Source organism: Cherax quadricarinatus, chromosome 50 (genome assembly GCF_038502225.1).
Source record: "Cherax quadricarinatus isolate ZL_2023a chromosome 50, ASM3850222v1, whole genome shotgun sequence".
NCBI classification, from domain to species: domain Eukaryota; kingdom Metazoa; phylum Arthropoda; class Malacostraca; order Decapoda; family Parastacidae; genus Cherax; species Cherax quadricarinatus.
This window is the reverse complement of record NC_091341.1, coordinates 20,636,545-20,651,126: the sequence shown is the minus strand read 5'-3', so window position 1 is coordinate 20,651,126 and position 14,582 is coordinate 20,636,545. Positions and strand designations below refer to the sequence as shown.

The 14,582-nt window shown below is 49.7% G+C and overlaps 1 protein-coding gene across 1 annotated transcript in view; it reads right to left on the bottom strand.

Annotated features, from left to right (window-relative positions):
• LOC128695363 (lachesin) overlaps positions 1–9,822 on the bottom strand; it is a 262,137-nt gene extending 252,315 nt beyond the window's left edge. Inside the window, exon 1 of the mRNA XM_053785883.2 lies at positions 9,652–9,822. The gene's annotated coding sequence lies outside the window, so the exon portion shown is untranslated. The remainder of the gene's footprint in view (positions 1–9,651) is intronic.
• Between the last annotated feature and the right edge of the window lie 4,760 nt (positions 9,823–14,582).

The following is a 14,582-nucleotide window of genomic DNA, read 5'->3' as shown; positions in this document are numbered from 1 at the left end:
GAGATATTACCAGTAGGTATTACCAGTATTACCAGTGTTTTAGTGAGTGGGTGTGTGAGATATTACCAGTAGGTATTACCAGTATTACCAGTGTTTTAGTGAGTGGGTGTGTGAGATATTACCAGTAGGTATTACCAGTATTACCAGTGTTTTAGTGAGTGGGTGTGTGAGATATTACCAGTAGGTATTACCAGTATTACCAGTGTTTTAGTGAGTGGATGTGTGAGATATTACCAGTAGGTATTACCAGTATTACCAGTGTTTTAGTGAGTGGGTGTGTGAGATATTACCAGTAGGTATTACCAGTATTACCAGTGTTTTAGTGAGTGGATGTGTGAGATATTACCAGTAGGTATTACCAGTATTACCAGTGTTTTAGTGAGTGGGTGTGTGAGATATTACCAGTAGGTATTACCAGTATTACCAGTGTTTTAGTGAGTGGGTGTGTGAGATATTACCATTAGGTATTACCAGTGTTTTAGTGAGTGGGTGTGTGAGATATTACCAGTAGGTATTACCAGTGTTTTAGTGAGTGGGTGTGTGAGATATTACCAGTAGGTATTACCAGTGTTTTAGTGAGTGGGTGTGTGAGATATTACCAGTAGGTATTACCAGTGTTTTAGTGAGTGGGTGTGTGAGATATTACCAGTAGGTATTACCAGTGTTTTAGTGAGTGGGTGTGTGAGATATTACCAGTAGGTATTACCAGTGTTTTAGTGAGTGGGTGTGTGAGATATTACCAGTAGGTATTACCAGTATTACCAGTGTTTTAGTGAGTGGGTGTGTGAGATATTACCAGTAGGTATTACCAGTATTACCAGTGTTTTAGTGAGTGGGTGTGTGAGATATTACCAGTAGGTATTATCAGTGTTTTAGTGAGTGGGTGTGTGAGATATTACCAGTAGGTATTACCAGTATTACCAGTGTTTTAGTGAGTGGGTGTGTGAGATATTACCAGTAGGTATTACCAGTGTTTTAGTGAGTGGGTGTGTGATATATTACCAGTAGGTATTACCAGTATTACCAGTGAGTATTACCAGTATTACCAGTGAGTATTACCAGTATTACCAGAAGATATTACTAGAAAGTAAAATAGCAGTGAAAAATCTGACACCTGGTGTCCTCCCACACACTCACAATCTGACACCTGGTGTCCTCACACACACTCACAATCTAACACCTGGTGTCCTCACACACACTCACAATCTGACACCTGGTGTCCTCCCACACACTCACAATCTGATACCTGGTGTCCTCACACACACTCACAATCTGACACCTGGTGTCCTCCCACACACTCACAATCTGACACCTGATGTCCTCCCACACACTCACGATCTGACACCTGGTGTCCTCCCACACACTCACAATCTGACACCTGGTGTCCTCCCACACACTCACAATCTGACACCTGGTGTCCTCCCACACACTCACAATCTGACACCTGGTGTCCTCACACACACTCACAATCTGACACCTGGTGTCCTCCCACACACTCACAATCTGACACCTGGTGTCCTCACACACACTCACGATCTGACACCTGGTGTCCTCCCACACACTCACGATCTGACACCTGGTGTCCTCCCACACACTCACAATCTGACACCTGGTGTCCTCACACACACTCACAATCTGACACCTGGTGTCCTCACACACACTCACAATCTGACACCTGGTGTCCTCCCACACACAATCTGACACCTGGTGTCCTCACACACACTCACGATCTGACACCTGGTGTCCTCCCACACACTCACGATCTGACACCTGGTGTCCTCCCACACACTCACGATCTGACACCTGGTGTCCTCCCACACACTCACGATCTGACACCTGGTGTCCTCCCACACACTCACAATCTGACACCTGGTGTCCTCCCACACACTCACAATCTGACACCTGGTGTCCTCCCACACACTCACAATCTGACACCTGGTGTCCTCACACACACTCACAATCTGACACCTGGTGTCCTCCCACACACTCACAATCTGACACCTGGTGTCCTCACACACACTCACGATCTGACACCTGGTGTCCTCCCACACACTCACGATCTGACACCTGGTGTCCTCCCACACACTCACAATCTGACACCTGGTGTCCTCACACACACTCACAATCTGACACCTGGTGTCCTCACACACACTCACAATCTGACACCTGGTGTCCTCCCACACACAATCTGACACCTGGTGTCCTCACACACACTCACGATCTGACACCTGGTGTCCTCCCACACACTCACGATATGACACCTGGTGTCCTCCCACACACTCACGATCTGACACCTGGTGTCCTCCCACACACTCACGATCTGACACCTGGTGTCCTCCCACACACTCACAATCTGACACCTGGTGTCCTCCCACACACTCACAATCTGACACCTGGTGTCCTCACACACACTCACAATCTGACACCTGGTGTCCTCCCACACACTCACAATCTGACACCTGGTGTCCTCCCACACACTCACAATCTGACACCTGGTGTCCTCACACACACTCACAATCTGACACCTGGTGTCCTCACACACACTCACAATCTGACACCTGGTGTCCTCACACACACTCACAATCTGACACCTGGTGTCCTCACACACACTCACAATCTGACACCTGGTGTCCTCACACACACTCACAATCTGACACCTGGTGTCCTCCCACACACTCACAATCTGACACCTGGTGTCCTCACACACACTCACAATCTGACACCTGGTGTCCTCCCACACACTCACAATCTGACACCTGGTGTCCTCACACACACTCACAATCTGACACCTGGTGTCCTCACACACACTCACAATCTGACACCTGGTGTCCTCACACACACTCACGATCTGACACCTGGTGTCCTCCCACACACTCACGATCTGACACCTGGTGTCCTCCCACACACTCACGATCTGACACCTGGTGTCCTCACACACACTCACGATCTGACACCTTGTGTCCTCCCACACACTCACAATCTGACACCTGGTGTCCTCCCACACACTCACAATCTGACACCTGGTGTCCTCCCACACACTCACAATCTGACACCTGGTGTCCTCCCACACACTCACAATCTGACACCTGGTGTCCTCACACACACTCACAATCTGACACCTGGTGTCCTCACACACACAATCTGACACCTGGTGTCCTCCCACACACTCACAATCTGACACCTGGTGTCCTCCCACACACTCACAATCTGACACCTGGTGTCCTCCCACACACTCACAATCTGACACCTGGTGTCCTCCCACACACTCACAATCTGACACCTGGTGTCCTCCCACACACTCACAATCTGACACCTGGTGTCCTCCCACACACTCACAATCTGACACCTGGTGTCCTCCCACACACTCACAATCTGACACCTGGTGTCCTCCCACACACTCACAATCTGACACCTGGTGTCCTCCCACACACTCACGATCTGACACCTGGTGTCCTCCCACACACTCACAATCTGACACCTGGTGTCCTCCCACACTCTCACAATCTGACACCTGGTGTCCTCCCACACACTCACAATCTGACACCTGGTGTCCTCCCACACACTCACAATCTGACACCTGGTGTCCTCCCACACACTCACAATCTGACACCTGGTGTCCTCCCACACACTCACAATCTGACACCTGGTGTCCTCACACACACTCACAATCTGACACCTGGTGTCCTCACACACACTCACAATCTGACACCTGGTGTCCTCACACACACTCACAATCTGACAGCTGGTGTCCTCACACACACTCACAATCTGACACCTGGTGTCCTCACACACTCACAATCTGACACCTGGTGTCCTCCCACACACTCACAATCTGACACCTGGTGTCCTCACACACACTCACAATCTGACACCTGGTGTCCTCCCACACACTCACAATCTGACACCTGGTGTCCTCACACACACTCACAATCTGACACCTGGTGTCCTCACACACACTCACAATCTGACACCTGGTGTCCTCACACACACTCACAATCTGACACCTGGTGTCCTTCCACACACTCACAATCTGACACCTGGTGTCCTCACACACACTCACAATCTGACACCTGGTGTCCTCACACACACTCACAATCTGACACCTGGTGTCCTCCCACACACTCACAATCTGACACCTGGTGTCCTCACACACACTCACAATCTGACACCTGGTGTCCTTCCACACACTCACAATCTGACACCTGGTGTCCTCACACACACTCACAATCTGACACCTGGTGTCCTTCCACACACTCACAATCTGACACCTGGTGTCCTCACACACACTCACAATCTGACACCTGGTGTCCTTCCACACACTCACAATCTGACACCTGGTGTCCTCACACACACTCACAATCTGACACCTGGTGTCCTTCCACACACTCACAATCTGACACCTGGTGTCCTCCCACACACTCACAATCTGACACCTGGTGTCCTCACACACACTCACAATCTGACACCTGGTGTCCTCACACACACTCACAATCTGACACCTGGTGTCCTCACACACACTCACAATCTGACACCTGGTGTCCTCACACACACTCACAATCTGACACTTGGTGTCCTCACACACACTCACAATCTGACACCTGGTGTCCTCACACACACTCACAATCTGACACCTGGTGTCCTTCCACACACTCACAATCTGACACCTGGTGTCCTCACACACACTCACAATCTGACACCTGGTGTCCTCACACACACTCACAATCTGACACCTGGTGTCCTCCCACACACTCACAATCTGACACCTGGTGTCCTCACACACACTCACAATCTGACACCTGGTGTCCTTCCACACACTCACAATCTGACACCTGGTGTCCTCACACACACTCACAATCTGACACCTGGTGTCCTTCCACACACTCACAATCTGACACCTGGTGTCCTCACACACACTCACAATCTGACACCTGGTGTCCTCCCACACACTCACAATCTGACACCTGGTGTCCTTCCACACACTCACAATCTGACACCTGGTGTCCTCACACACACTCACAATCTGACACCTGGTGTCCTCACACACACTCACAATCTGACACCTGGTGTCCTCCCACACACTCACAATCTGACACCTGGTGTCCTTCCACACACTCACAATCTGACACCTGGTGTCCTCACACACACTCACAATCATGTTCTGCACTTTAATAAGTTGAGAAAATAAACTTTCTTACAATGACAGTCTAATATTTCTGCCACACAGAGATGTTATATCTGGTAATGTTTGGCTGTTGAAGACAGCTCAGTGCATTACACGCTTGGCTACAGTCACTGTTGATGTTGTGACAGTCACTGCTGATGCTGTGACAGTCACTGTTCATGCTGTGACAGTCACTGCTGATGCTGTGACAGTCACTGTTGATGCTGTGACAGTCACTGTTGATGCTGTGACAGTCACTGTTGATGTTGTGACAGTCACTGCTGATGCTGTGACAGTCACTGCTGATGCTGTGACAGTCACTGCTGATGCTGTGACAGTCCCTGCTGATGCTGTGGCAGTCACTGCTGATGCTGTGACAGTCCCTGCTGATGCTGTGGCAGTCACTGCTGATGCTTGGCTACAGTCACTGCTGATGTTTAGCTACAGTCACTACTGATGTTTGGCTACAGTCACTGCTGATGCTGTGACAGTCACTGCTGATGCTGTGACAGTCACTGCTGATGCTGTGACAGTCACTGCTGATGCTTGGCTACAGTCACTGCTGATGTTTAGCTACAGTCACTGTTGATGTTTGGCTACAGTCACTGCTGATGCTGTGACAGTCACTGCTGATGCTTGGCTACAGTCACTGCTGATGCTTGGCTACAGTCACTACTGATGCTTGGCTACAGTCACTGCCGATGCTTGGCTACAGTCACTGCTGATGCTTGGCTACAGTCACTGCTGATGCTTTGACAGGTTTTCCAATGCGTCTAAGGACCAGTCAACAGTCTCCTACTCCTCCCTCTCTGTTTTAACTCTACTTTCGACTGGGAAAATCTTGAGGCACAAAACTGTATTGTCGTTATCTCTGGATTTTGATTTCACTGTGGCAACGACTTCCTCCAGTGCACGATTCTCAGTAGACGGAGGATCGAGCCTTCACACGATCATCCGTGGGTGGTAGGTCTTGGACCGTGGGTGAGGTCTTTGAAGTTTTACCTTGGGTTGTGATGTGGAAAAGCTGTCTTTATTTCCTAAACGTTTCGCCTACACTGTAGGTTTCTTCGGTCGAATACAGAGGAGACGAAGCATGGAGATAGGAGAGGCAATGGAGAGGTTATAGATGAGGTGGTCAGTCCCCTCAGCCCTCAAGAAGTGTTAAACTTCACAGCCTTCAAGACTACGAAGCTGAACACCTCTCCGGACTGACAGACTGAATATCTTTCCAAGCTGACAGGCTGACCACCTCTCCAGACTGACAGACTGACCACCCCTACACTGCGTCACGTATTTACCTACGGTGTTCTACTGTAGATACTGTGTAAGGGAAGCATTTCGTAACTCAGGTTGCCTAAGTTATTATTACTATTATTATTATTATTAAAATAATAGCACTAATAATAATAATAATAATAATAATAATTATCATCATAAACATGCGTTATGTCTGTATGGGTCATGCAGCGCATTCCCTCTTTTTCAACTTCGATGCTTAGACATGCGCTTCTCATATTTATATAACGCTCTTCCCGCCTTTGCAGCCGTTCATGCGCCATCTGCGACCGACTGTGACGCTTCTTCTTCCGACGCGCTTCGGAATCCTGACGGAAATCATCTGCGCGTCAAGTCTTTACAAGGTACTAGCGAGTGCGATTCGCGGTACCTTGGTGAGTGCTGCGGGAATGTGGCGGAAGTCGGCTAGGAGAGGTGGGTCTCCTGCGGGACTTCGAAGCAGCGATCAGCAGGAGAATGAAACACTGGTGCAGCATTTGTTTATCTTTACAGAGGGAACGTTTCGCCAGCCAGTGGACTACATCACATCTTCAGTCCATCAAGACTAATGGACTGAGCACATCGACTCCAGGTTGATGGACTGATTACCTTATTCTCCTCATATTTCACCGTTCTTCTCCGTAATGGACTAATGAAGCCACTGGCTGGCGAAACGTTTCCTCAATAAAGATACCCAGATGCTACACCAGTGTTTCATTCGTCAACTTGTTAGTTTTCTAAACCAATACATAACATATCTGTGAGGCTACTTCGATGTTTTGAGTGTGTGTGTTCTTCGACGGCAGGAGAGAACCTGAAGCTGTTTGATCTCAGAATTCCTTCTTGTGAAGGAGTTTATGAGTATTCGTGACCTAGGAGGAAACGAAGTTGCCAGGAGACGAAGTTGCCAGGAGGAGACGAAGTTGCCAGGAGGAGACAAAGTTGCCAGGAGACGAAATTGCCAGAAGACGAAGTTGCCAGGAGCAGACGAAGTTGCCAGGAGCAGGCGAAGTTGCCAGGAGCAGGCGAAGTTGCCAGGAGCAGACGAAGTTGCCAGAAGGAGACGAAGTTGCCAGGAGACGAAGCTGTGATTTTCGTTGGCCGGGAGTTGACGAGTATTTTATACCTGCCTTTAGGTATGCTACCTGGAGTATACCTGAAGAGTGCTCCGGGGGTCAACGTCTCCGAGGCCTGGTCAAGGACCAGGCCTCCCGGTGGATCAGAGACTGATCAACCAAGTTGTTACTGCTGACCACACGCAATCCAATGTACGAACCACAGGTACTGACTTTGAATTCTGTCCAGCTACCCTTTGAAGGTAGCCAGAAGTCTATTGGTAATTCCCCTTATGCATGATGGGAGGCTTTTGAACAGTCTTGGGCCCCTGACATTTATTCTGTTTTATCTTAGTGTACTCATGGCGCCCCTTGTTTTCACCGGGGCAATGTTGCACCGTCTGCCTGGTTTTTGCATTCGTAAGGAGTGATTTTTGTGCGTAGATCTGGGACTAATCCCTCTAGGAGTATCCAGGTGTAGATTATGCTACATCTTTCTCGCCTGCATTCCAGGGAGTACAGGTCAAGAGACTTCAAACGTTCCCAGTAATTACGGTGCTTGACTGAACTAACACATGCAGTTAAGGTTCTCTGTACATTCTCTAGATCCCCGATTTCACCTGCCTTGAATGGAGTTGTTGGTGTACAGTAATAATATTCCAGCCTAGAGAGAACAAGTGACTTGGAGAGGATCATCACTGGCTTGGCATCTCTTGTTACAAAGGTTCTCATTATCCATCTACTCATTTTCCTTTCAAATGTGAGACACTTGAGATCTTTGAAGGTGAGATCCTCTGGCATTAGCACTCCCAGGTCCTTCACATTACTTTTCCGCTCTATTGTGTGGTTAGAATTTGTAGTATACTCAGTTCTAGCTATTATTACCTCCAGTTTCCAATAACGGAGTAACTAAAATCTCTCCTCACAGAGCGTCATGCAGAGTCTAATGTCGTCTGCAAATTGACCCTTGTGAGTTTAGTGCTTAGTTATAATAACAATAATAATAATGATGATCATTTGGAAATTTTGGATATACCTGTCGCATATTTGTCAGTTATACCTGTCAGCGGAGCATACAGTGATACAGACGGAGGTGACAGTTTACCTGTAGCGGCGGGAGGCAGGAGGCAGGCAGCGTCGACAGCACTACGATGGCGGCGGAGGTGGGTCGGGAGAGCGGCCCACGTGGTGGGTCGCAGTTCCTGCCTACCTCGCTAAGACCACTTCGCTAGCACCACCTCGCTAACACCACCTCGCTAGCACCACCTCGCTAACATATTGCTGATTCTGCGTTAGTTTCTATCACCTTGCTAACACCTCACTAACACCACTTCCCCAACACTTTGGTGATACCTCGCTAACTCCTTGGTAATACCACCTCGCTAATACCCTACTAATACCACTTCGATAACACTGCTGATACCACCTCGTTAATAACTCGCTAACACCATCTCGCTACTACCTCGCTAATGCCTCACTGACACCACTTTGCTAGCACCTCGCTACCACTACCTAGCTAACCCTTCGCTAACACCACCTCACTAACACCTCGCTAGCACCACCTCACTAACACCTCGCTAGCACCACCTCACTAACACCTCGCTAGCACCACCTCACTAACACCTCGCTAGCACCACCTCACTAACACCTCGCTAGCATCACCTCACTAACACCTCGCTAGCATCACCTCACTAACACCTCGCTAGCATCACCTCACTAACACCACCTCGCTAAGTTTGCTTGTCACTACCTCGCTAGGTGTTCGCTACGAGGCTGGCTTAGCGACCTCGTTAGGTGTTCGCTAGTAAGCAGGTGAGGTCCGGGACAGCGAGGTGGTCTCCGCGAGTGTGCACTTCCGGCGATGTTCACGAGTGTATACTTCCGGTGCTTCGAATGATGTTACTGTGTACCTCGGATGATACTTCCGGTTCCCCGGGCGATACTTCCGGGTACCTAGAATGATGCTTCCGGTGCCTCGGAATGCGTCCGCGAGTACGCGGGGTGTCGCTGATGTCGGCGGCAAGTGTGTGCTTCCGGTGCCTCGGATATTTCTGGTTCCTCGGATGATGCTTCAAGGGCGTTGGATGCCACTTCCGGTTCCTCGGATGATACAAGAGCCTTGAGTGTTCCTCCCGGCGCCGCGGATACTACTTCAGGTACCTCGTAGGGTGATAACGGTGCCTCGGATGGTACTTCCGGTGCCGCGGATGATACTTCCGGTGCCGCGGATGATACTTCCTGTGCGGCGGGATAAGAGGGAAGCGGCAGGAGCTGCGGGAGGAGCCAGGTTAGCGACGTGTGTGTGGAGGCAGCTAGCGGGGAGAGTGCCAGGCAGTGACTGGGAGAGAGAGAGAGAGAGAGTGCCAGTGTGTGTGTGTGTGTGTGTGTGTGTGTGTGTGTGTGTGTGGCACCCACCACCAGGGTGACGCTGCTGCTGCCGTACACCCCCTCTTCCTCTCCTCCTTCCCCTCCCACTCCCCATTCCCCTCCCCGCCCAACACCACCGCCAGCCTATCTACGAACACCTTGCTTCTCCACCCTCTCTCATTCACTCCTCCTCCCCCCCTCCCTCCCCAACACCTCTCCCCTCCCCCCAATCTCTTTCTACAGGCTGACCCCTGCAAGCACCTCCTCTCTCTCACAAGCACCTCCTCTCTCTCACAAGCACCTCCTCTCTCTCACAAGCACCTCCTCTCTCTCACAAGCACATCCTCTCTCTCACAAGCACCTCCTCTCTCTCACAAGCACCTCCTCTCTCTCACAAGCACCTCCTCTCTCTCACAAGCACCTCCTCTCTTTCACAAGCACCTCCTCTCTCTCACAAGCACCTCCTCTCTCTCACAAGCACCTCTTCTCTCTCACAAGCACCTCTTCTCTCTCACAAGCACCTCCACCTTCTCTCTCCCCAGCAGCACCTCCACCTTCTCTCTCCCCACCAGCACCTCCTCTCTCCACACCAGCGCCACCTCTCTCCCCACTAGCACCTCCTCTCTCCCCATCAGCACCTCTCTCCCCAGCAGCACCTCCTCTCTCCCCACCAGCACATCCTCTCCCCCCACCAGCACCTTTTCTCTCCCCACCAGCACCTCATCTCTCCCCACCAGCACCTCCACCACCTCTCCCCACCAGTACTGTACATGTATCATACTCGTTCAGAGTCAGTGTTAAGTGGACTCACTTCTTCTCTGATCTGTGTTCTATGTACTCGGGAAAAACAACCTTCGGACTTGTCTTTAAATCCCTTGTAATTTTAATTTCATAGTTGCCTTGTATTTTCCCCCTCACCCCATCTTTAAACTCTCTTTTAACATCAATGTGTTATGAATTAGACATGTGAAACATCTGGGTATCTTTACTGTAGACGTTTCGCTATCCAGTGGCAATAAAGATACCCAAATGTTTCCCATTTTGATAACTGTCTTCGTTAGCTCGCTCAACACAGGTGTTCTCTAAGACCATTGGTAACCTGCCGAACAAGACCTGGGACCTTTCTGTATCCTTACTGTTTATTGTGAACACAGTCTAGTGGCCTGCACACCTGTCTGTAGCAACATTACCATGGTAGGAACCAGCAAAAAGGCAGCAGAGAGAGCAAATACTTCTATTGCTTCATCAAACAGCAAGCGATATATGTACAATATATACAGAGGATATGTACAATAAGGCAAATACAAGCAAGGGACACAGTGAGAACAGTTGCAACCAGACTTGGAGGTAAGTCTGCCAGTGTTGACTTACAAGCGTACCACATCGCTTCACAACTTTGACAGGCTTACCATACCACGGACGGGAATAGAACCCGCGATCAGAGAGTCTCAGAACTCCAGACCTTCGCGGGTTCTATCCCCATCCGTGGTATGGTTTGTTTGCAATCGTGTCATTACGATTTCGTGAGTCATTTTGACAGGCTTTCTTGTCATTGGCTGGTTGAACCAAGGTGCTAGCATAACGAGGAGGCCCCTACTCGTTATACTCTTAGCACCTGGTTGGCTAGTCGGGAGGGATGTTTATATATGTGTGTATAAACTAAGTTAAACAAAAGATTGTCAAACCGCGCTGTTAGGTTTCGATTCAATGTTAAGTGTAATCGATCTGGTGAAACAGTGTAGATAAATGATTCAGAGAACCGACAAGTAAATAAACTAGACGTTTCGCCACACAGTTGCTTCATCAGTCTAAAACAAAGAAGAATGGTTTAAGACCAGAAGGAGTTTTGAGATAATCGGTCCCTCGGCTTGGAGTCGATGAAATCAGTTTATCAGTCTTGATGTATTGTGTCAATCATCTTGAAAACAACGATGGATTGATTACTAATTGCTTCCACTCCAGGCTGAGGGACGGATTACCTCAAACTCCTTATGATCTTCAAAATTCTTCTTCATATTGGACTGATGAAGCCACTGTGAGGCGATACGTTTGCACGATTAAAATACCCAAGTGTTGTACATGTGTATCAACTGGTACATAATTTAGAGACATGCCACTCCTGGGTATCTTTATTTGAAGACGTTTCGCCAACCAGTGGATTTATCAGTATAATATAGAGGTAATTTGAAGCAGCTGAAGCCTGAGACAAGACAAGGTAATCAGTCCCTCAACCCAACAGAACTATATACAGTGGAAGATGAGGTAGTCAGTCCCTCAACCTGGAAGCAGATAAGAACCTTGATGAATCTGAAGCATGGGCGTCAGCTGAGAGGTGCAGCAGTTGAAGCCACACCTCCAGGTGGGGCGGGTCCCCACTAGTAGAAGTAGGTCATGGCCAGGGGGTTTGAACCCAAGCTGAGCAAGAGTCTCATTGTTTGACCGAACCAAGACAAGCAGGTTCTCGTTCCTCGAGGCTTCTCTAGCATTCTAGATTCCTAGTTGAAGAGCCTTCATCCCCTCCCCTCACCCCCTCCCCTCTCCCCTTTCCCTCCCCCCCCCCTCCTCTCTAGCATAGGGAGAAATAACCCCTTACCAGTCCCTTCACTATTTCTCACATTATTTCCCTTATTTTTTCCTCCCTTACGATTATTATTTACTTATTTTTCCCTTCCCCCTCCCCTCCCCTCCCCTCCTCCCCTCCCCTCCCCTCCTCCCCTCCCCTCCCCTCCCCTCCCCTCCCCTCCCCTCCTCCCCTCCCCTCCCCTTCCCTCCCCTCCTCCCCTCCCCTCCCCTCCCCTCCCCCCCCTCCCCTCCCCTCCCCTCCTCCCCTCCCCTCCCCTCCCCTCCTCCCCTCCCCTCCCCTCCCCTCCTCCCCTCCCCTCCCCTCCCCTCCCCTCCCCCCCTCCCCTCCCCTCCCCTCCCCTCCTCCCCTCCCCTCCCCTCCCCTCCTCCCCTCCCCTCCCCTCCCCTCCCCTCCTCCCCTCCCCTCCCCTCCCCTCCTCCCCTCCCCTCCCCTCCCCTCCCCTCCCCCCCTCCCCTCCCCTCCTCCCCTCCCCAGCAATCACTCGAGTAGAGGTTTTCCTAACACACTGTTTCTCGTTTTAATAATTTCCTGAATTAGTGGGCGGACCACTCACTGTAATGGCTGTGTAAGTGGCGCTGGTTGTGTCCTCCCCCACTCACTTCCCCCTCACCTCCCCTCCCTGACACTGCCCTCTCATAACCCCTCCCCCACCTCCGTGTTATCAGTCGGGGCAGACGACCCCTCTTCACCTGCCCTGGCTTGTTTGATAATACCACCACCACTCCCCCCCCCCCCCCCCGGTACCACCACCCCAACCACCCCCACCACCACCACCACCACCACCACCACCACCACCACCACCACCACCACCACCACCGCTGCTACCACCACTACTACCACCACTGCTACACACCACCCCCTGCAACACAACTTCTGGTTACATATAAGACTATAAGGAGGAACACTGCAGCAAGCCTTCACTGGCAAGTCCTTCACAAACCCAACTCCCCCTCACCCAAACCCTGAACCAGCTGAGGCTGAACCTCACCAACCCTGCACTACTGGCATGTACTGTCATATACTGTCAAATACTGTCATATACTTTCATGTACTGTCAGGTACTGTCATGTGCTGCCAGTTAATAACTGATTTAAAATAAATTCGTTTCATTACTTTAAGTATCCACTGAGAAACGTATTTTCTCAAATCACATGATCTGTTCTAAGTGGCTAGAAAAAGCTTGGGGCTGGCTATTAAATCTTCTGATTTCATAATCCTTGACATCTCAAAACCCTCCTACCCCATATGTAGGGGGTGAGGATGGTGGTGGTGAGGGGGTGGCACCCACCGTTGGCCCACATTCCGGTGCGGACGGTGACAAACCCGCACTGTGCTACTCTGAGGAAACTTCCCCTCACTCCTTCAGTTGATGCTGCCTTGCAACACTGCATAGCTCCTGATGACGCACTGAGAAGTGTGAAAGTACTTGAGCTACAGATCCCCCCCCCTGTCTACGATTGTCTGCATATTTAATAAAATGTTACTTTTTCCCCGTAGTCAAAATTGTGGTTTATTTTCTGTGACTTTTTGTTCTCTGACCTTCTTCCCCAGTGACTTTTTTCCCTAGCCAAAACTGTGACCTTTTTTCCCCGGACGCAGATATTCCACAGGTGTTTAATTCTTCGTCTTGTTGGTATTATACATCGTTCATAAGAACATGAGAAAGGAGTAACACTGCAGTGTGCCTGTTGGCCCATACTAGGCAGGTCCTTCACAAATCCAACCCATTAACAGAGTATTTACCCAACCCACCTTCAGTAGTACCCTAAGAATAAACTCTAATAAATCTATTTACTCATGTGTAAGTCTCACTCAAGTCCAACCTCTCTCACTCATGTATTTATCCAACCTAAACTTGAAAGTACCCAAGGTTTTAGCTTCAATAACCCTACTAGGCAGACTGTTCCACTCATCACCTAACCTATTTCCAAACCGATACTTTCCTATATCCTTTCTGAATTTAAAGGTATCTAATTTGAATCCATTCATGTACAGCTGCCTTTATTCACCGTGTGATTACATCTCCACGATACCACTGCCGTGAAATTCCTCAAAGTTTTGTTTTTGACTTCATAATGACCACTGTGTGGGCGAAACGTGGTCAATAAACTGCATAATGCTGCATTTGTTTCTACGTCTC